The sequence below is a fragment of the Hemicordylus capensis genome, chromosome 1 (assembly GCF_027244095.1).
Source record: "Hemicordylus capensis ecotype Gifberg chromosome 1, rHemCap1.1.pri, whole genome shotgun sequence".
NCBI lineage: Eukaryota > Metazoa > Chordata > Lepidosauria > Squamata > Cordylidae > Hemicordylus > Hemicordylus capensis.
In genome coordinates, this window is record NC_069657.1 from 322874174 (window position 1) to 322896247 (window position 22074).

Below are 22074 nucleotides of genomic sequence, written 5' to 3' on the forward strand. Positions count from 1 at the left end.
AATTGACTATAAAAAAGAATTCAATGTGCATTATAAGATAGTTATTTCCATTGTCCTCTGAAAGCATTTAGATTCCATCACCACCCACATTAAGTCTTGAGCCTATGTAAATAAGGTGATTTCCCAGCAGCAGGTTTGTTTTTAAATCTGTGGGATCTGAATGACCTGGATTGATTTCTAATTGGCCAGAGGCAGCATGATGAGGAACAGAAAACAAATCAGAGTTGGGGCCCAGTCCATTTATTGCATAATACCAATACTTTGGGGTTGATATTTTAGGCTGGAATATGGAGCGAAAAGAAATATTTCATGAAATGTTTCCTGAAATGGCAAAGGTATTTAACATTTCTGGTTTGAAACTTAAAGGAGCTTAAAACACCAGTGGCTGTTTTATTGGTGCTGCTGTTGGCTCTATTATGGCTTCTGCTGGTATTCTAGGTCACCAGTCTATTTAACCTATACATGTAATATATATGTGACACACACACATATGCCTCCCTAGTTCTGTTCATGCATTATGTTCAACACATGTCCAAACTGTGTACAGAGTGTGCACATACTGAACTGTATGCACATTTTAAAAATGTATTTATTGAATTTATATACCGCCTAGTATAAAAATCTCTAGCTGGTGTACAGAATAAAAACATATAACAAATTTAAAATTCATAAAAAGATAAAAATTAAACACATTAAAAACACATTAAAATTTAAAAATTGAATCTCAGTTGAAGGCCTAGGTGGTGTACAGAATTAAAACATATAACATATTTAAAATTCATAAAAAGATAAAAATTAAACATTAAAAATACATTAAAATTTAAAAATTGAATCCCAGTTGAAGGCCTGGGAAAACAGGTATGTCTTCAGGGTCCTCCTAAAAGCAGACAGAAAAGGAGATGCTCTTATTTCAGCAGGGAGTGCATTCCAAAGCCCTGGGGCAGCCACAGAAAAGGCCTGGTCCTAAATTGCCACCAAACGAGTCAGCAGCATTTTCTCTTCTCTTCCCCCTGCCTTTGGCTCATTATTAATACGGCAGAACTAGCATCCAATCTCAAACTGTCTCTCTTCTCAACCTTCCGGCTCAGTCACTGAAACAACAAGTGTGGGCATTTGCTTCTCCCCACCTTCCTCTGTCTAGGCCTCTCGGCTCAGAGACTATGCATGGTTTTCTGCTTTCTGTTTGAGCAACCTTGGGTTATTTGGGACGTTGCTAAGCTTCGTTAGCTGTATTAAAGAGGGGAAGAGGTGATTTTTAAAATGGCTTAAACTGTTTGCAAAAGTAGAAGAGATATGCCTTTTCTGTTAGAGTTGAGCTGTGGGAATTGTTTTGGGTTCTTACTATGCAGCAGTAGAGATAAGACAAAATTTGGCTGCTAGCCCAGACAGGAATGTATCTCCACTGTACTCAGAGCAGAAATTGCTTTTATTTATTTATTTATTTAGTTAGTTAGTTAGTTAAATTTATATGTCGCCCTACTCCCATAGGACTCCGTGCAGCTTACAAGCAATAACATACACAGCAACACAATTTCATAAAAATATATCTTACATAGCATCATAAGCTGTTAACTGTTTCCATTGAGGATGAATGATTTCAAAATGTTGTTGAGAACTCTACATTACAATGAATAAGTATTTTGCTTACATGCCTGTGTGCTTAATTGCCTGAATGTAATCCTAGTTTCAATAAAGGCCTTTAAATTATAGTCTGTGTGGGATGCTTGTTATCTCTCTCTTTCCCAAATGCAGAAGATCTCACAAATAATGAATCTGAAGTAGCCTGATTTGCTACAGTTGTGTTAGTGACAGCCAGTCTGCTCACAACAGTACGTGCATGGCATCCTACCTCACATTTAGCCCATGTACAAAACCTGGGTTGCCTGACAGAGGATTGCTGGGATCAGAACCAATCCCAGTGATTCTCACGACCAGCCAGGTAGGGCAGTGCTAGCCCAGAGAAGGCTGATAGTGAGAATGGCCTTATTATTTAAGACACCCCTTAAATATAAAACTTCTGTTAAACGCAATGTTGTGAATGCTTACGTATCAATAAAGCTAAAACAATTTTGCATTATTAGGTGAGAGTTCCACAGATATAGTAGTAATGAAGTGTACGGGGGAGGAGGGGTTTGCACCAATGGGAGCATATTTTCAGTGGAAACTGGCAGTTGGATTGGGGTCCCCTGCAGATTAGGACCTTGGTGGGAAGCAGGATTAAAGCCAAAGGGATCACAGTGCTAGTGTGCAGGGGGGTCCTGATGCAGCTACTATAGATTAAAGAAAAACAAAGACCATCAGGGATCGTAGTGCTTTAAAAATTGTGTATTGTTGCACTGAAAACAATAAAGAGGCTGGACACATAGCTAAGGGTTAAATGGTGCAGGTAAATGCCTGGACAGAACTTTCTTAATAAATAACTGAGCAGACTGTTTCCGGTCAAAAGGTTCAGACTCAAAATGTTCCATTTTGAGTGTTTCACGTGTCAAATGCAGAGCCTGTTTTGAGCTTGGAACGGAATGACGCATGATGGTAGCACCAGGGTAGGCAGCGAGGGGCAGTGGGAGACACCGTTAACAATCATTACTTGGCTACCACTCAGCCCCTGCAAGCAGCGGTGCCCCACCTGGCATCTCCCGCCGAGGCTGCCCCGCCTATGGCACTCTTCTGGCCTCTGCACAGGCACAGCATCCATGCAAATAAGAAAGAGATAGGGAAGTTGTGGCTTATGAAGTTCTTGGAAAGAGATATTCCAGGCAACACCTGAGTGTATCTCAGGCTCAGCATGTTTAGATCTTGGGCTTTATTAAGGCTGCTATGGGATATTTAAACATGGTGTGTTATTCTTTATTTGGTAATTGGAAGTAATTAATGTGTATGCAATTTCGATAATTTAAATTCAATTGGATAACTCACTTTGTGATTAGTTTAGCTTTTCAACAGTGTATGTGATTATGATCTGAAAGGCAAATTAATAGCAGGATTATGGTCTTATAGATCATACAATTCATTACATTCATACCAATCAATATCTGGCACCGGATACTACACCTTCAGTGTATATGTTTCATTCATTCCGATGGGCAGATCTATATTTTTGTTACTTGGCTGTTCAGCATATATAATGATGTTGTGAGCTAAAAACCTAAAGTACAGCATGTCCTATCTCTCTGGGATATAAAGAGCCAACATTTCAGAAATTAGAGATCTTCAAGAATTGCTGACTAGCTAATAGTACTGCTCAAGAGTTACTCTAAAAGACTACTTAATTTCAACCAGACTTCTGTCAAGTAATTTAATAATGATGTCAGGAAGGAAACTGGTGATGCTTTTTCTGGGAGGGCATTTCAAAAATTGGGGGCCACTGCGGAGAAGGTACGGTCCCTGGTTTTTGCTGACCAAATCTGTGTAAGTGGTGGAGCCAGGAGCAGGGCTTGCAAGAAGAACAAAGAATCCCTGGCAGATTCATATGGATGGATGCAGTTTGATAGATAGGACACAGGCCCTGAATTGCATAGGGTTTAAATGTATGACCATTTTGCAGTCACTCCTCTTTGCTTTAGTCCTTCAAACAAGTATGTGAAAGAAGTATTGTAATTGTAACTGCCATTTCCCATTTAGGGAACTCACTCAAGATTTTGATTTTCCCAAGCTCATTGGTCAGCCTATGGGAAAGTCTAAATTTGAACACTGATATTCCCAGGTCTTCCTGGATATATTGGCCAACACTCAGTGCCACAAGTCATATGCAGAATGAGCAAAGTTGTTCTAATGGATGACTTAGCTAAAACCTGAGGATTTGCAAAATTGTGCTATAATGTGTTTGTGCAAAAGTTCCCCTTAAATAAGGTGTGTCACTGTTGTGCAACTGCAAGCCTGCATGGGGTGGTACAACACTAGTCCTGAATGCCAGCTCCAAGCTTAGTGCAACAACTTTGTGCTAGTGCAATGTCCAGGTTTCTTTCTTTGCTCTGGATGTCAGCCAGTATTTTTTAAAAATGCCTAAAGACAATAACTGTCCAATAACCATTAAAAACCCCAGGGTCCTCTCCACAGACTTCTAGTTCAGTGACCCATGGTCAAGTCTGGTTAAGAAAGCTTTATCATTAATCACATATTAATGATGTGTGAGTTCCATCTCTGGAGGCTGCTGTACCATGGAGTGGTGCAAGTGAACTTGGGAACCTATGAAAGTTTCTGCTGAGTAAATGGAAAATAAGAACAGACCAGCATGTATGACTATGACTAAGTTAAACAGTGATTTGGGTGGTAAGTGTTAACAGAAACCATGTCTAAATTTGAGCCTCTGGGTTTTATACCATGATGGCATTTGAAGAAGCAGAGGAGAATAATAGCCAAACTACATGTGACATTCAGTGCATCATCATGTAGTTAGAGACTTGCCTTTATGCTGAAGTAGTGGTCCCATTGGGCTCTAATTTGGGTTGGGATTATGGTGTGGATGTTGGGGTATTTCACCCTTTGCTTCTGAGCCATTTTCCTGCTGAAGATCACCTGTCAAGTGGCTGATTTATTGATTGATTAAGTGCCATCAAGTTGGAATCGACTGTTAGCAACCACACAGATAGATTCTCTGCAGGATGATCTGTCTTCAGCTTGGCCTTTAAGGCCTCTCAGTGGTGCAATCATTGCTGTTGTAATAGAGTCCGTCCACCTTGATGCTGTTTGTCCTTTTCTTCTCTTTCCTTCAACTTTTCCCAGCATTGTGGACTTCTCAAGGGAACTGGGTCTTTGCATAATGAGCCTAGTCATTTCATGCCTCAAGTGAAAATTCTGGATTGACCCAAGTGGCTACTTAGCCACAAAAGTGTCCTTCACTGTTTCGGGGGGCAATTTTCAGCAGGGAAATAGTGCAGTAACAAAAGATTAAATATTCTTGATCTCTGCACAGTTGTCCTGATCCAGAACACAGCTCCCTTGAAGCTACTACTTGAAAGCAAAGTCCAGGCTCTATTAACTACAGGAGGTTGCATTTAGTGTCATGTAGTTTGAGTCTGACCCTAATATGCTGAAGTGGGAAATTATCATGAATTTTATTAGAGCATGACTTACAGTTCTGAGCAATAAAGAGCTGTGATTAATACATTGTGCTGTGCCACCAAAACAGCCAACATTCTCCACAACTCTCCTGTGACAGAAGTAGGTCTGCAGGTCCAAAAGGAATCTTCAGTGCCCCTGTACTGAAAGCTTCTTGGCAGTGGACTCGGTGCAGAGATTTTCACATCTCTCCCCTCTCTCCAAAAGCTCTTTCCACTTGTATAAATACTGTATGTTCCTGAGAGACGTGAAAGAAGCCTTCAGCACAGGGACGCTAGAGACCCTTTTGAACCTGCAGTCCTTCTTCCATCGAAGGAGGGCTGCAGAGAACGTCAGCCATCTCCTTTATTTTAAAAACACTGGCCAGTGTTCACTACTACATAGAAATTGGTTATGAACAATAGAAGAAGCAATAGCCATTGGTGTGCTGACTTGGAGATAAGAATTTAGTCTATATATGGGGATGTGTATGCATTAACTGGATTGGAGCCGTTCTCTTCCATGACAGGCAAAATTTTTCACACCAGGTACTTCTGGTCTGCATGTGGAATCCTTTTTAACATGTGGATCAGAACAAAGGGCTAAAGATACAAGCCTATAAGGTAGTGTTGATGCACCTATATAAGGTAGAGGGGAAGCACCAGTACTGGAAGAAGAATCATGCTGGTATTATGCTGTTGGTTAGGAATGTTCACTTGTCCATCTGTGCAAAAAGGTTATATAGGCCCTAAACTGCAGACAGCCATGAGCAATTCAGTGTTCCGTCTGCAAGTCTCTTGTTCTTAGGCACAAACCCCTGTTCTTTGAAGTTAACTTTAACCTCCAAGTTGCCAACCTGCACTGAAATTGATCAGACAGGCTGCAACACCCTCCTTCCTTTGACCTGACTTGTAAAGTTAAACTCAAAGAGCTGTGTTACAGCGAGAAGGTACGATATTATCCCTATGTCTCTCAAGCTGCTAGTATGTGGATTTTACTAATCCTCACTTCAGACATCAAAGGTCAAGGGCGTTCTTGACTCCCTTTGGTACTAATTTAATTTTCTAAGACTTCAATCTGAAACACTTTTACTCAAAAGCAAGTCCAATTGAGGCCAATGCATATGAAGGGATAACCTTAATGTATAAGAAGTATATATATATTACGGTTATGTATTGTGTGTGCCTTTGGGAAGGTGGTTTCTTTCTTTTGGTCCCCATTTAGATTTGAATGCTCAGTCGAACAGAAATGCATTGCTTTCTTATACAACCCAACCTAAATGTCCCTTCTCTCTGTATAATATGTAGTACTCCCTGCAGTCTCTTTAAAGCTTGCTCATGGTAACAACCAAAAGTTTGTTCTTGGAAACCACCAATCTCAAGAGGGGCTAGAGAATCTGAAGAACAAGAATGAAAGCACAGCTCTAAGAATGTTTGTGCGCCTTTACTCCATTTGTCCCTTTTTCATATCTCTTCTCTCTGTGACATGCTTGTCATTCCCATAGGAACACCTCTCTTAGGGCCTCATGTAACATTTTCCTTCCATTATTCTTTCATGCAACAATCTATGTGGATGAATGCACATGGCAAAACTTATTCCAAGTTGAAAAATTAACTTGGATTTGACAAGAAAGGCCTGTATACAAGAGTCATTCAAAATCTGGGGTCCTTCTTGCAGATCTTTCTGACACAATCTGGGCTGGGCTATCAGCAGAGGAGTTCTTTTTAATTCTGATGTATCAGTTTTCTTTTAATTGAACAGTGTGGAGGGGGAAACGTTCAGTCCTAGGCTTACTTGGGAGTATGTTTCTTCAACTTTTTTATGAGACATACTTCCAAGGAAGCATATGTAAGGCTGCATGGGTTTGACAGAGCCAGAGATATGTGCTTTTAACGCTGTGGGGAAATTAAGCACATGAAACCAATGGAGTATGGAGTCCACATATTCATGTTTGTCCAGAAGACAGTTTCACCAAATTCAATGGGAATTACTCTAAATATGGGCATAAGAGCTCTGCCATAAACATGCTCAGGTTTGCCTGGATTGCGCCCTAAATCAGAACCTGTGTTTTTAATCTGTACATTATCTTGTCCATTACAGTGGGGCCCTGATTTAGGTGACCTTGGAACTAATAAACTATAGCAGAGAGAGACATCTTCCACCATTCCTCATTAGCCTTTTATGCCTGGTTGCCTGAATTTGGATAACATGCTTACTCCAACAATCTTCTGCCTGGGCTCTATCATCACAAGTGCATTTAGGCTTCTGGTTGTTACTAGACACTGCACTTTTTGTATGACAGTAGTGGAACAGGTTCCCAATCAGTACTGGCATTCCTTTGTATCAGGCCCTCTGCAGGCATAGAGCAAAAGACACATCCTTTCTGAACATTTATGAATGCTTAATATAGATTAGAGAGGGAGAGTACAAGAATGTTAACAAGGAAGTTGAAGTAGTGCTGGTGCAAATTGTGTGTAATATATACATACATTTAGAATGCATTCCACATTAATTCCATAATGCATACCCATTATGGGTATCACAGGGTGTGTGTGTGTGTATTCCCGCTCAAAAGAAGTGGTGTTGACATTTATTCAGGATGGGATATTATCAGGGAGGAAGTAAACTGAGAACAGAGGGGTATGGAGAATAGCCAAGATGCAGCTCTAAAACTAGAATTAAGTGAGCAGGACAGAGATTGAAATAAATAGTTAGTCGGTACAAAGATATATCCAAAAAGATGTACATCATGATCCAACCAAGGCTAAGCACATTTAAGTCCTCTGATTGATTCCAATAGGCAAGTTAAACTCAGGCATAAATCTCTTCCATTAAGATCAATGGGGCTTAAATGTGCTTAACTTTGACTAGATGGTTCCTAAAATCTTCATTTTGCAAATTTTTGTTTATGCTTTGAAAAAACCTGCTTTGTTTATGCTTTGAAAAAACCTGCAAGGAATGGTCTTATTACTTCTAATTTAAAATGCACAGCTTTTAAAAGCCTGTTTTATTGTGCACTGGTATTGTCTCATACAGAAGAATGAATTTTGAAACTTTCCACCACTAAAAAGCAGGCTTCCTGTTAAATTTTCTGGGTAACTGTATGTGCAACTGCAATCCCCAGGAACACCCCAAAAAATTTCTTCCAGGAAATGGAAAACATCTCCTTATGCTGGATATTGTATCAATATCCAGATAACAATATCCAATATCAGAGAACAATTGGCCTTTAGGATTTGGAAAAGAGTTAACAATCCCATGAACACAGACTACTTGCACTTTGTACTTTATACTCTTGCAGATATTCTAGTTCTGCCTTTTGAATAGCAGTCAGCATTAGAAATAAAGTTAAACATAACAGAGTAGAGAAAAGTGTGCTTGCAATTACATCATTATTCTAGGTTCAGAAGTGATACATTTCATTTTTATTTCAATTTTCACCAGACATTTACTATGCACAGTAGTAAATCCCTCTCCTGCCCCCCAGTTTTTTTTAAAAAAACAATGCAGCAGCTGAGGCTGCAATTTCATGTGGAAGACCAGTATGAGGCACAAAGAGCTGTTTAAGGTTTGTCGCTTGTGCAGTTTTCCCCACTGAAAATCTCATTCCTAAAACTGATTTTATCAAGGCATTTATTTATTTATTTATTTAGTCGATGTCTATACCACCCTTCCAAAAATGGGTCAGGGCGGTTTGCACAGAGAAATAATAAATAAATAGGGTGGATCCCTATCCCAAAAGGGCTCAGAATCTAAAAAGGAACATCAGATAGACACCAGCAAGAGTCACTGGAGGTACTGTGCTGGGGGTGGATAGGGCCAGTTACTCTCCCCCTGCTAAATAAAGGGAATCACCACCTTAAAAGGTGCCTCTTTGCCAAGTTAGCAGGGGTTATAATTTATTAACCCTCATCTGGATTTGGGGGTGGATTTCCACCCCCAGCTGCAGAAAGGTGCATAAACAAGCAAGTCACTATACTCCCAGCTATGCTCTTGTTGTGAAACTCTTACCTCGACTCTGATGCACAGTATATCCACAAGTATGGCCCCTCATCTCTTGTGAGATTTATGTTATTAATAAAAATATGACACAGGGTAGAAAACCACCCCAGAAAGCAATGGAATCACTATGGTGGGGTGGTTTCTATCCCATTCCCATTATAAGTCAACTGGAAATGAATGGGTTTTCTATAGTGGGGTGGTTTCTATTCCATGCCCATGTTAAGCCCTTTGGGATGGGAGAGAACACCCAAAGGCTATTCTCACAAGCAGCCTAACCCAGGGTAGGGCAGCCCAGCCTGGGTTAGGCTGCTCATGCGCAGCACCAGGGTCTGGCCAATCTTGGCACTACCACCTCACCTAACTATACTTTTGACCCCGGCCTTTAGCAAGGTTCAGGGTGCGAGTGCTGGGGTTATGTGTATGCTCAGGCTGCACACAGCTCAAGCGTACACAGAGTTGGGTATTGCCTAGAGCAGTGTATTCTGGGATTTCTAGAGGATGAGTAGCATTTCCCCAGCCTCCAAATGGAGACTGACTCAGAGATCACCTCAAAATTGAGGTCTGAAACAACAAAATGTTTTGTAGCCAAAACAGGGACATTTTGTTTTGTGTACAAAACTTCTGGATTTGGAAAATGAGTGTTCTGTTTTGTCTACAAAACACCCGAAATGGCCCATTTCGAGTACAAAATGATTTGTACCTGAAACGTTTTGCACGTCCCTACTGTGCGGTGGCACATCACATAACAAGGAGGGATGATTGTGAGGGGGAAGGTAGGTGTACTCCCACCTTACCCCCAGCCCTCCCTAGTCACCAGGGGTTTCGGTCGTGTGCAAAATCTTCCTGTTTCTCCTTGGAAACTTCAGTTTTGTTTCCCCTGATGATGATAGTATTTCAAAACCAGCCTGAGGCACTGCTCCTGAGTTAGGGCAGATGAAACCAGCCCCTCCCACAATGTCTGACCTAGTGTTTGGAACTTGTAAAACCTTCAGAAACATCTGACCTCACAGAAGCAGGTAGCAGCAACCACATGTCCGCTTCAGTAAGCCTGGCATCAGTGGATCAACCATCCACAGAACATCTCTGCTCTTTTTCCATTTCTCCTAGTGAGATACAGTCTAGAAGGGGTGGAGGTTGGAGTTTGGTTCCAGGTGGTCTACAACCAGTCTATCACTTGCCCACTGCTCAGTTGTGAGGTGGGGTCAGGGTCCTCCAGTAAAAGGCCAGACCAAGAGAAGTTTAGTCCTGCAGCAGGAGGTAGTGAGTGAAGAAACTCCCTCCCCTTCAATTTGAGACCAAGAGATGGGCAGGGACCATCATGAACCCTGAGGGAGGAATCCAAATACTGCCTGCACTCCTGGAGAGCCACTGCCAGTCAGAGTAAATGCTGCTTTAGATTGACCAAAGGTCTGACTCAGTGGGCAGCAATTTCCTATGTTCTGATGGAAGCACCTTGACCTAACAGAACTGAAAGTGTATCGTAGCCTGCTAGTCCTGGTTGGTCTGTTTCATGCCAGTCATAAAGCTCTGCAGGGATTATGGGCAATACATTTGGGGACCTCCTATTTCTGTGCCATGATGGAGTTGGAATGGTTTGAGGAAATCACAAGTAATTTAAGATTTGATGACAAAGTGGCATGGAGAGAAGAATTATTGCCAAGCTGGCAACCTTTGCTGATATCTGGACCTTGTTTGTGCAGGAGCTGCAGTACAGCTACATTCCTGGCTCTGACCAGCTGTTGATGAACAGCTGTTAGGTTTTTGAGGCATTGTCCCTTCTGGCAACACATGCCAAGCAAGCCAAAGAAGAACAGTCAGAAAATATGATGCAAAAACATCCTACTCACATGAAATGTTTATCTTGGGAAGCAAGCTGGCGGAGGACTGCAACAAAGACTAGTGGGCCTGCACATTGTGCAGTAATGTCTACAGCCATGGATCAACACTTGGGGCCACTTGTTGAAGCACATGTAGAGGAGTGAAACAGAGGAGCATCCCTCTCACATTATTAAAGGATTTGCCAAGAGTACATTGGCGCATCCACCAGTGACCACCATCCCAATTAATGTTTCACGTGGCTCTTTCAACTATCTTCAAATATTGAACTCCCCTCCAAACTCTGCGCTGTAGTAGATCAACACACAGGATAACTATACCGGTGATGCAAGCCCAGATCAAGGCAAAATCATATTTTGCCAGCTGTGTCAAAGAAATGCTCATCCTTTGAGCCAGGTCATTTTCACCGAGATGAATGAAAAACAATTCCTGTGGGGTGCTAAATGTGGATGTGCACAAAGCAATCTTTTCTATTTGTTTTGAATCAAATTGAATTCCAAAAATTTGCTTTGAATTTCAATCAAATTTGAATCTGGTCCAAAAATTCGAGTAGAATTTGAATCAAATTTGAATCAATTTGACCCTGTTTGGGCACCTTTTTTTAACCAACCAGGGAGCCTGACTGGTTTTTCAATGGTGCCAAATGGTTCTCAAATTGAATTCTAATAAAATTTCAAAAATTCAATTCAAATTCAAATCAAATTTGCCATTTTAAGGCGTGATTTGATTCAAATTCGAATCACTCAAAAGTCCCAGATTTGAATCTAATTGATTCAAATTCAAATCGATTTGCACATCCCTAGTGCTAACTGTCAGAAACGCACTAACCATTTGTAAGAGCTGGCTCCAAAGGACGCCCCTCCTACCCAACCAATAAATTGATATATGATCATTCAGATGCAACTGAGTACCCAGCTGCGAGGTGCTGTTTGTCTGTGGGCCTAGAAAATGATCAAGTGACCACAGATAAGAGTATGCTGAGGAGCCACTGCTTGACCTGCACCTTCAGAGACAAAACACACATTAGCAGAACAAAGAACAGGGAATCTATGCATGTAATGCTTAAACATGCAAGAACACTAATGCCCCAATTCACTGAACTGAAGTAAGGCTTAATCCCAAGTGGTATGCCACACCAATACACAAAGAATGAAGGCCAAAATGGAGATGGGCTTCCCCACAAGCCAACAGAGCCTGCGCAGCACAGTCCACAGCTGAAACTGGGTCACCAGGCTCAGAGGCGTATCTAGGGAAAATAGTGCCTAGGGCAAGCATTGAAATTGTGCCCCCTGTCCAAACATCTGACACCCATCTTTCAGATAACTTTACCATAATATCAGCGAAAAAATACAAGTCTGAAGGTCACATACAAGTCACATATCTGAATATGTGTACAGTGACTTATATTATATTACTTTTTAAAAAGAATTACCTGTAGCCCCTTCGGGGGGCTTCCTAAAGGCTGGGGGCAGTCTGCAAAGGTTCCCCCTCCCCCCTGCTGGCCTCTAGGGCCCCACAGGGACCATTTAAGCATGTGCGGTGGCCATTTTTAAAATAATTTTTTTTTAAAAAAAATTGCAGCTGAAAACAAAATGGCCACCATGAATGCTCAAATGGCCTCTGTGAGGCCTGGTATGGCCTAGGACCTCACAGAGGCCATTTGAGCATGCGCGGTGGCCATTTTGTTTTCGGCAGCCTTTTTTTTTTTTTTAAGTTAATTTTAAGAAATGGCGCCCCCCTTCAAGTGGTGCCCGGGGCATGTGCCCTGCCTACCCCACCCTAGATACGCCCCTGACCAGGCTCCCAGCAGCATGAATAAACAGGCAGCCATTGGTATCTGGGTGTAATGCCACATACTCCTCAGAGCTTGAACTAGACACAAAGCTGGGACAGCAGCCTGGTGAAGCCATACCTCTTGACGCTTTCCGCACTGATCAGTCCTGGACCTCACAGAAAAAGCTTTGCATTGAAACAGAAAATGCCAAACTGCAGATAAGAGGATCTATCCACATGGCTGTGAGGTCATATTTCAGAGGGCCCAAATACCTCCCATGGTGAAACACACAATGTAGGGAGAGAACTTAGGATGGACCATAGCAAGTCAGGTGTAAGTTGGAGGGCATCCCATGTAACCTATGGGACTACTTGGGAATCAGGAGTTCTACTCTTGTGTAAAAAATCATGACTCCGGATGAGGGTTGAAATGGCATGAAGTGAAACCACACACACCATTTCTGGTTTCCCACGTCATACTGCCTCCTTGCTGCATTGTGTAAACCACCATCCCCAAAAGTACATGTAACATGTAGTTCCACCTTCAGATTATTTGTTATTGTATTTCAATTTGCTAATTTTACATTTTTAAAATGAAACTATTAAATCCAAAGTTATGTTCTACTTTCGAGAATCTTCCTTATGTATCTTTCCCCCTCTACTTAGCTCCCAGATGGTGTCAGGATTGAATGTATAGTTTTCAGCTTCATAAATTAGTTACATTGAACAATTTCCACCCCTGCAACTTGTGCTGTGAGGAATGCAGTGACAGATAGATTCTGTGCTCTGTTTGCCTATGAGATGATTTCCTTGAAGTCTCGTAATGAGTTGTTTTTGGCAGGATTAATGAGTATTATAATGGTAAATGGATGTTTGCTGCTCAGTTGTGTTCCATCACATAGTAACATGAGGTTTCTGGTCCCTTGGAGGCCATAATTGGTGGCATTAATGCAGTTTTTAATTACACTTCTTGAAAAAATGAATTGGAACCAAAACAAAAGCTAAGTGATCATCTCTCTGTAGTGCCATGTGGTGTAAACAGAGTTGCCATCACTAGCCCTGATATCTGTCTTTTGAATTAAGCTAACTAGAGAAAAAATTAAACCCTTTAAAGGTAGCCTGATTTAGGATTTAAAAAACCATTTTAATAAAGTTTATTGTCATGGTTCATAGCTGAGGAATTTTCTTCCATTGGGAAGACACAATAAAACTGGCAGCTGTGGTTTGAACTGTCTCCTGAATCAAGTTAGCCATTCCAAAATGTGTAGCTGTGGTAAGACTGCTGTAGATGGCAATTCATCAAACATGTGTCTAATACTAGCCCTATTCAGACATTATTCAAGCATGTCTAATACTAGCCCTATTGAAATACTAATGTCTAATATTAGCCCCATGAAAATGCCCTCCATCATGGTTATGGTGTTTGCCTTCAGATGCATGCTGCTGTAACACACATGCACATGCGGTGGGTAGTGATGTGAGGGGGCAGGGATGGCACATTTTGGAATGGCGGTACTTGTGTATAGCCATTTAAAAGAATAGCCATCTCCTCTCTTTCTTCTTGTCAAACATGACTATTTCTTGCTTGTGAATCTAGAATATCTGAAAAGGCACAGACAGCAAGGTGATGATGGTTTAACCTCCCCCCGTACATTGCTAGGCCAGTTGCTGTGGATCTTTTGATTAGACAGAGGTAGGAAAGCATTCCCTTTGCCTTGACAGACAGAGACACAGGCTCTGCTTTTTAAATCTGCTCTGTCTCTTTTTCTGTGTCTTATTTGTTTGCACTTTCAAAGTGATTTTAATATCTTTATTGTTTTAAAATATGTTATTGGCACCTCAGGAGTCTGTGACTAAATCAGGGTAGAAATATGTTAATGAATGGATGGATGGATGAATAAGATTGGGTATCTATCAATCCAGTCTGGATCCAATCCAGTTCAGAACAAGTGGCATAGTACAGGGCTGGACTGCATATGACACTGTACTAACAGTGTACAGTGCTCTTTAACAAGGAGGAGGAGGAGAAAGGAAAGGATTTACAATCCTTTCTGGCATTCTTTCTGTGAAAATTATGGCCCTAAAGTGGTTTTCTCCTTTGGGGGCCAAGATTTTCAGGAAAAACAACAGAAGAAATGAACCTTGGGATGGCAGAATGTTGTGAGGAGTGGGTGGAAATGCTCATCAGCATCACAAGTAGTTTGGCATGTGGTGGCTGAGGCACTGAACGATAAAACTGGGACGTCCCTGATCACCAAGCCTCTTGCCTCTCCAGTGTTTTTCTCTGCACCCTAGTGAAGAATGTCTTGCTACACCCCTGGCCCTGATTCGGATCTTGCTGCCTGCTTTTCTTACAACAGTTTACCCTATATCAGATTCTATAAGCCTCAAGGATGCTTCACATTTAGCCAACTCACAACTTCCTCTGTATTTTTCCATTCTCTAGGCTGGTTCAAACAAACAGTGGCTGCTACATGTGATAATGATGGGCCACTATCTGTTTGAACCAGTCCTCCGTGGGATCAGATTTAAATTGCTTATTGCCTTTAGCTGTGTCTCACTCTCAGATTTTCTGATGGGTATTGCATTCTAAGGGCTGGAGCCATTGAGGAATATTTAGCACTGTTAAATTCCTGATCACCTGGCCCTATACATCTCCAGCACAGTACCTCCAGTGACTGTTGCTGGTGTCTATATTATGTTTCTTTTTAGATTGTGAGCCCTTTGGAGACAGGGATCCATCTTTCTTTCTTTCTTACTTACTTATTATTTTTCTATGTAAACTGCTTTGGAATCTTTTGTTGAAAAGCAGTATATCAGTATTTGTTGTAGTAGTATTAGATTTGTAGGGCAAAGTCTATTCATGTGAATCAAGCCAGTTGAACACATAGCATATAATTTTTAATCCTTAAAAAAAAAAAAAAAAAAGTAGGAAGCCTGATTATAACTCACAACTCATCACACCTCAAGATTAGTACTGATAGGCACTGTTCCAAAGTGAGTTATAGTTACTTACTTTACATGTCCAGTGCCCTCTTTAAGGAAAAAAGTATAACTATATTGCTGTAAAAAATGAAGTATTACAGAATGGGACACCTTAAAATACTTCAGCTATTTAATGTTTAATGAAAGCCCTCCTGAAAATGAAAGAAATAATTGGAAGGATGGTGGACAAAAAATAGTAGAATGGTTTTCTTTTAGAATATGCTATTAAATAATAATTTCCATAGCACCCATCACTGCTATATCTGTATGCATTGTTTAAAAGCAATGTAATTTTGCTCTAACTGCAGATAAATGTCAGTGTTAAGTATTTGAAGACTGGTTAATTAAGAAGTTACTAAGCATTTACTGAATAGTTCAGACCATAAAATAGATAAAGTACCATTTCTAATATGATATATTAAACTGGGATTAACGTCTTATCCATAGATCTTTCTTTTAATTCCTCCATGTTGAACACTGCAAACCTATTTGTAGTCTTAAAGCAACAGTGTAATAATAGGAGAGATAGTCTACTGTAACCACAGTTTATCATGTGAATGTTTAGTATTGAAACCTAACAGTTTGTTCATATGTTCACCAAAGCTGTGAAGAAGGATGAAGGGCTTTCTCCTTCATTTGCTGAATATATGAACTGGCTCTAAGTCAAATCCTGAATACCATCATAGACTTTTTCATCATTCAGTATTATTCAGTACTAAGAAAGACTCATAGGAATGAGTTCTGCCTCTGACCTATACTCATGGAGCATTGGTTGGGTGCTCCTGTCCACATACAGCTGCATACACAGAGGACTCTTTAATCTGTACTCATGATGAGGAATCCTGGCTTGCTGATTGCATGTATTCATGTAAACCGTTATACACACGGGAGTCTTCTCTTTATATGTTCTAATCAATATACATAGGTTGCGGTCAGAGGTTGCCACTATCCTGATTCCATGATTGCTCATTATCCACAGATATTGAACATTTGAAAAGGGCTTATGTTACCAGTCAAAAAGGAAGTGCAGGGTGAGGCACATGAGGAAACCTGCACTTTTTACCAATGAGGAAATTACTTCAACAATAGCATTTCGATTCCTGATTAAAATATGTCCATCAACAATATGATGCCCAAACTAATTGTATGTTTGCAAGATGGTTTGGACCATAAAATAAATACAATACCAGCCTGCATGTTGTGCAGTGGGAATTTCCTGCTGCAGGCACCTAAGGAACCACTAACAGTCTTGCACAAATACTGGAAGCAGCACACCCACACTTCAGATGTGCATGAATGGGTCTGTGCACTCCTGGGAGGCAGGGAGGGTGCCCTTACTTCCCCTGCTGTGTTTCCCCCACCAGTGCTGTCCCCAAAAACACTGGTGTGGGGCTGCTGCATACCTCTTTGTAGCCCCAGTCTGCATTGTAGCAGAAGGGGCTGGTGCGCATGCGCACGGCATGCACTTGCATGCGCCCCAGTCACTTCTGGTATGACACTGTCTAGGGCTCCAAGGCAGTATGCAGCAGCCCCATGCGAGCATTTTGGGGGACAGCACCATCAGGGGAAACGTGGTGGATTTCTGACCCAGTTTGTGCACATACCTATTCAGGGGTGCTTTTTACATTGGAAACAATATACGTAGGACTCCTGAAGTTCAGGTGCACTGCTTTCAGTAATTACACATTTGCACAAGACCACCAGCGCTTCCTTAGATGACTGCAACAGTGACGGCCAATCAGAAACACTTCCATAAGGCTGGGCAACATGTGGATCACCACTTCTAATATGTGAGATATCCATCAAGTTTGCTTTGATTACCTACAACATTTATCAAATAGTTAATATTTATCAAATAGATATCTTGTACATTCAATTTATATAGCATAAAACTGCATTCTGGAACATTTTAGAAGATTTCTCAGTTGAACACTGAGGCTAGAGGGAAGATACCAAACAGCATACAACTGAGAGATATAATTTCTGTATTTATTAGGCAGAAAGCTTTTAATCAACCAACTAGAAGATTAGTTGATTAATTGATTAATTGGAGAGGGTTAGATTTAGTTCATATACCACTTGTTCATTTCCTGAAATCATCTTGGCTCATGTGTTGCTGCAATGTAGATTGAAAAAGAAAGCTTTGTAGTCTAATAATGAGCAGTGGCTTTGATTTATTAAAATGTGTGTTATCTCATGCATCCATGAGATATCTCACAAAAGCACCTATGTTGAAATTTTGATTATATGCAAATGCATTTATGTTTAATAAATTAATTGGTTAGCTAAAAGGCAAATGATTAGTCAGATAAAAATTATTTAATCAGTAGATAGCCAGAGTACTTAGATAAATCTATAGTTCTCAGTCCAATAGATTGGATAGAACTGTACAAGCATCCATTGGTTGCTGGCTGAAGTCATAGCTAAGTATCACTGGAAGCAATGTTGCCTAAAATAATTATCACTAACTTCTTCCATGTAATAGTCATGACTAACCCTAATTTGTCCATTGTCCATGTGGTTATTGTTGTTTCTTGGCACATGCTTAGAGCTCCTATTGGAGAAATCTGACTTGTTTCATTTCCTTCATTCAGACTAATTCAGTTCATGAGATTGCAATGACAGGATCTGTAAATAACCCTGATGATTGCAGCATTTATGAAATATTTTTAAACAGATTTTAAAATGTTTAAAATAATACATAGTATAAGAGTACCCAGCCAAAATACCTCCTTTATTTTGCCATCTAAAATGCTAAATACTTATGCAACTAAAAGCAATACATTTCACTTCCAAATTCAATGTTGAACTTCTAAAGAAAAAGCATTCCAGACTGCAGTTACTGAAATCATTCCTGCTCATTTACCAGTGTTCCCATAGTTATGTTCTATTAGTTCAACTAGATCAGACTAAACAGAGCAAATATATACTTCCTTTCATAATATCTGAGACTGACTTATATATTCTCATTTTCTATTTTGAGCTTTCTCAGCTAAGCATATTGGTAAGGTTTGGAAGCTGAGGTGCATACACCTCTAGCCAATTCTGAAGCATGTATGTGTGATATCTAGGGATATCACACTAGGGTAATAGGGAGGGACTGGGTCCATGGGTGGCGGGGTAGTGAATGCCTCTCTGAAGCACAGGGTGGTGCCCCTCAGCTGAAGGAGGCAGTCATTAGGCCCCTCCTAAAAAAGCCCTAATTGGACCCAAATGATTTAAATGTTTCAATCTGTTTCTAACCTCCTCTTCTTGGGCAAGGTATTGGAAAGTATTTGTCTCAGCTCCAAGCAAGTAGCCCTTGATGAATCTGATCTGGCCGCCCAGCTACAAGCAGCTGCTTGTCTGTGGAGAGAGTGGGCTAAGCCCGCTCTCCCCGCAGAACCCCCTCAGGCGCTTCACACCGATCCTCAAAGTCTGCAGCTTGGGAGTGTTTCTGGACCTGTCCTTGGAGGCACAGGTGGCAGCAGTGTGCACAGGTGCCTTTTACCAGTTGCGACTCTACTTGGAGAAGCCGCACCTGACCTCAGCCACTCATGCTTTGGTAACATCCAGATTGGACTACTGTAATGTGCTGTACATGGGGCTGACCTTGAAGATGGCTTGGAAGCTTCAGCTGGTCCAGAATGCTGCTGTAAGGAGTGTCACATGCTTCCTGCAGCAGCTTCATTAGTTACCAGTCCGCTTCTGGGCTAGATTTAAAGTGTTGGTCTTGACCTTTAAAGCTCTACATGGCTTGGGGCCAGGGTATTGTCGGACCGCATTTATCCGTATGAACCTGCCAGGCCCCTCTGCTCATCATCTCAGGTCCTGCTCATGTCCCTGCCACTAGCAGTTACTGGTTGGCGGGGATGAGAGACAGGCCCATTTCGGTTATGGCCCCTTCACCATTCTCCTTCCCTCTCCCTCAGTATTTTAAAAAGCCACAATTTAAAACATATTGTTTTAAAGAGGTTTTTTAATGCTGCTTATATCTGGTAGGTTCTTTAGGGTTTTTTTTTTTAATGGTTCTCAGTTCTTAGCTTTTTTAATAACTTTTAATTTGAAACTTTTCAAAATTGTAATTGTAAATGTTTTAGCGTGGTCTTTTGACATGTTTAACTTAACTTGTTTAATGTTATTAGTCTTTTGTTTTACATTGGATCTATTTTATTAATGTTGTGAGCCTCCCCAAGCAGTAGTAATATACTCGGGGGGGGGTAGAGTATAATATAACAAACAAACAAAGCTGACCTGTGTCCCTTAAAAGTGCAGAAAGAATGAGCTGGATTTTAAATGAGCATATTTGTTCATGCACACACATTGTATTACACACAAACATGCAAAGCTTTTATTTTGTTTCTGGGCTCTGGTGAAAGGAAGGTAACACCGTGTCATGGTGTTTTCTGTGGGGCTTTTCTTCTCCCTTGAGTTAGGCTTGGCAGTAGGTCTATTGAGAGCAGGACTGAGACAGACAGTGGGGCATGGGTGTTTTATATATATATGAAGATTTAACAGATGAGCTGGTAAGAGTTACAACTGTATGTGCTGAACCAGAGTATACAGAAAAGCATTTTAAAATCTGTCCTATTTATCTGGGTCTTTGGTTAGAAAGAGAGTGCAAAATGGGGTGGCTGCAATTGTGGCTGGAGCCTGGCATTTGAAGCATATCAGACTGAGCTTATCTCAGCTTCATTGCTTACTGTTTGTTTTCAGACTCGGTTTAAGGTGCTGTCCTTAATCTTGAAATCCCTGGACTGGGGCCAGATTACCTCAAGGACCACCGCCACACATATGGACCTGCCCAAACCCGAAGCGCAGTTTAAGATGCCCTACTCTCTATGCCACCCCACTGAAATTACAATGCGTAAGTACAGGCCTTGTCCTCCCTTGAGAGATATGATAGAACATATCAATTTAGACTGGCTCTTAATGTATAATGTTCTGCTCTTTTTACTGATTCTATGCTGCTTTAATTTGATGTTACTTCTTTTAGTTATGGTATGATTGACTGCATTTTAAAAATGTTTGATGATTTGATATGTTTGAGTACCTTTTTGATATGTTTGAGTACCAGGCAGGATATAAATGAAATAAATAATAATATTCTGTTTTATCTTATGTACTTTTAGTGAAAATACATGTCTACTTGCATCAAGTTTTTTTCATTATCTGTTACTGTTTTCACATCATTTATTTACATTATGATTTTATTTTATTAATTTTATCATTGTAAGCTACCTTTATACTTTTTATTTTTAGAATGGTGGGGTATAATATTTTTTTTAGAATGGTGGGGTATAATATTTTTTAGAATGGTGGGGTATAATAAATAGGTCATCCATGTGCTGATCTGAAGTTGGTAGTATCACAATGTTTTAGGAATGGGAGAAGTATCCTCATTAAAGTTTCCTAGCCACAATGTTATCAAAGACACAAGTTCACCAGGAGCTGATGGGTATACCAGCACTCAAATAGCACAGATATAAACATAGTTTATCATATAGGAGGAGAGCTGGTCTTGTAGTAGCGAGTATGAATTGTTCCCTTTGCTAAGCAGAATCTGTCTTGGTTTGCATTTGGATGAGAGTACATGTGAGCACTATAAGATATTCCTCTAAGGATAGAGCCAAAGAAGATCTCAGGTTCACTTCCTGGCATCTCCATGTAGGGCAGGAGAAACTCCTGTCTTAGGAAGCCACTGCCAGTCAGTGTAAACAATACTGAGATAGATGAACCAATGGTCTGACTCAGTATAAGGCCGGTTCCTAAGTTTCTATGTTGGTAAGAACAAGCTAGAAACCACTGTTTGTTCCTGACAGTGCCAGGTGTTTCAAAATCTTGAGCAAAACATCAAAATTACATTCCTTCTCCAGCCATCCAGCAGATACAAATGAAGGTTGGAAGAAGGAAAATGGCATACTCATTGGAATCTGTTGCCCAATGCAACAACTTCACCTCACTATGCTGTAAGGTTACTCCTGCTTCCAAATGACACTGGGTGACATCCTAATGAAGTGTCAGTGCAATGGGAGAAGTACTGGTGCTTCTGAAAAGTTCAACTAACTCAGCTACACTGCTGGCTCAGAAGTGGTGGTGGGATTTAATGACCTTCTCACATTGTGCCTCCCAAAAAATATGTCCCTGAACATCATGCAGACTTCAGGGACATATTTTCAGGAGACACATAGGGCTTCTAGGGGAAGGGAAGTAATTCATATTCCTTCCACATGTACACACCAGGGCAGTGCTGGTCTACAGCTCGTCAGAAGCATTGGTTACATCAGTGTTTATCTCATTGTACCAGTAGGAGTGTACATAAAACCAGTTTTCTCAGTTTGGCTCAAATCCAAACCGGATTTAAACTGACTTGGCGCAGTTTGGTTCCAGTTGAACTGCTCCCTCTCACCCCCACTGGTCTCCCTTAGAGTAGCCAGTAACATGTGTGGAGGCCAGAACCAG

At 40.8% G+C, this 22074-nt stretch overlaps 1 long non-coding RNA gene across 12 annotated transcripts in view; it reads left to right on the forward strand.

Moving 5' to 3' along the window:
• Window positions 1-22074, forward strand: part of LOC128341280 (uncharacterized) — a 563294-nt gene that overhangs the window by 429740 nt on the left and 111480 nt on the right. For all 12 annotated transcript variants that reach the window (XR_008314304.1, XR_008314307.1, XR_008314311.1 and 9 more), the window contains one exon: window positions 20329-20479. This is a non-coding gene — a long non-coding RNA (uncharacterized LOC128341280). The remainder of the gene's footprint in view (window positions 1-20328; window positions 20480-22074) is intronic.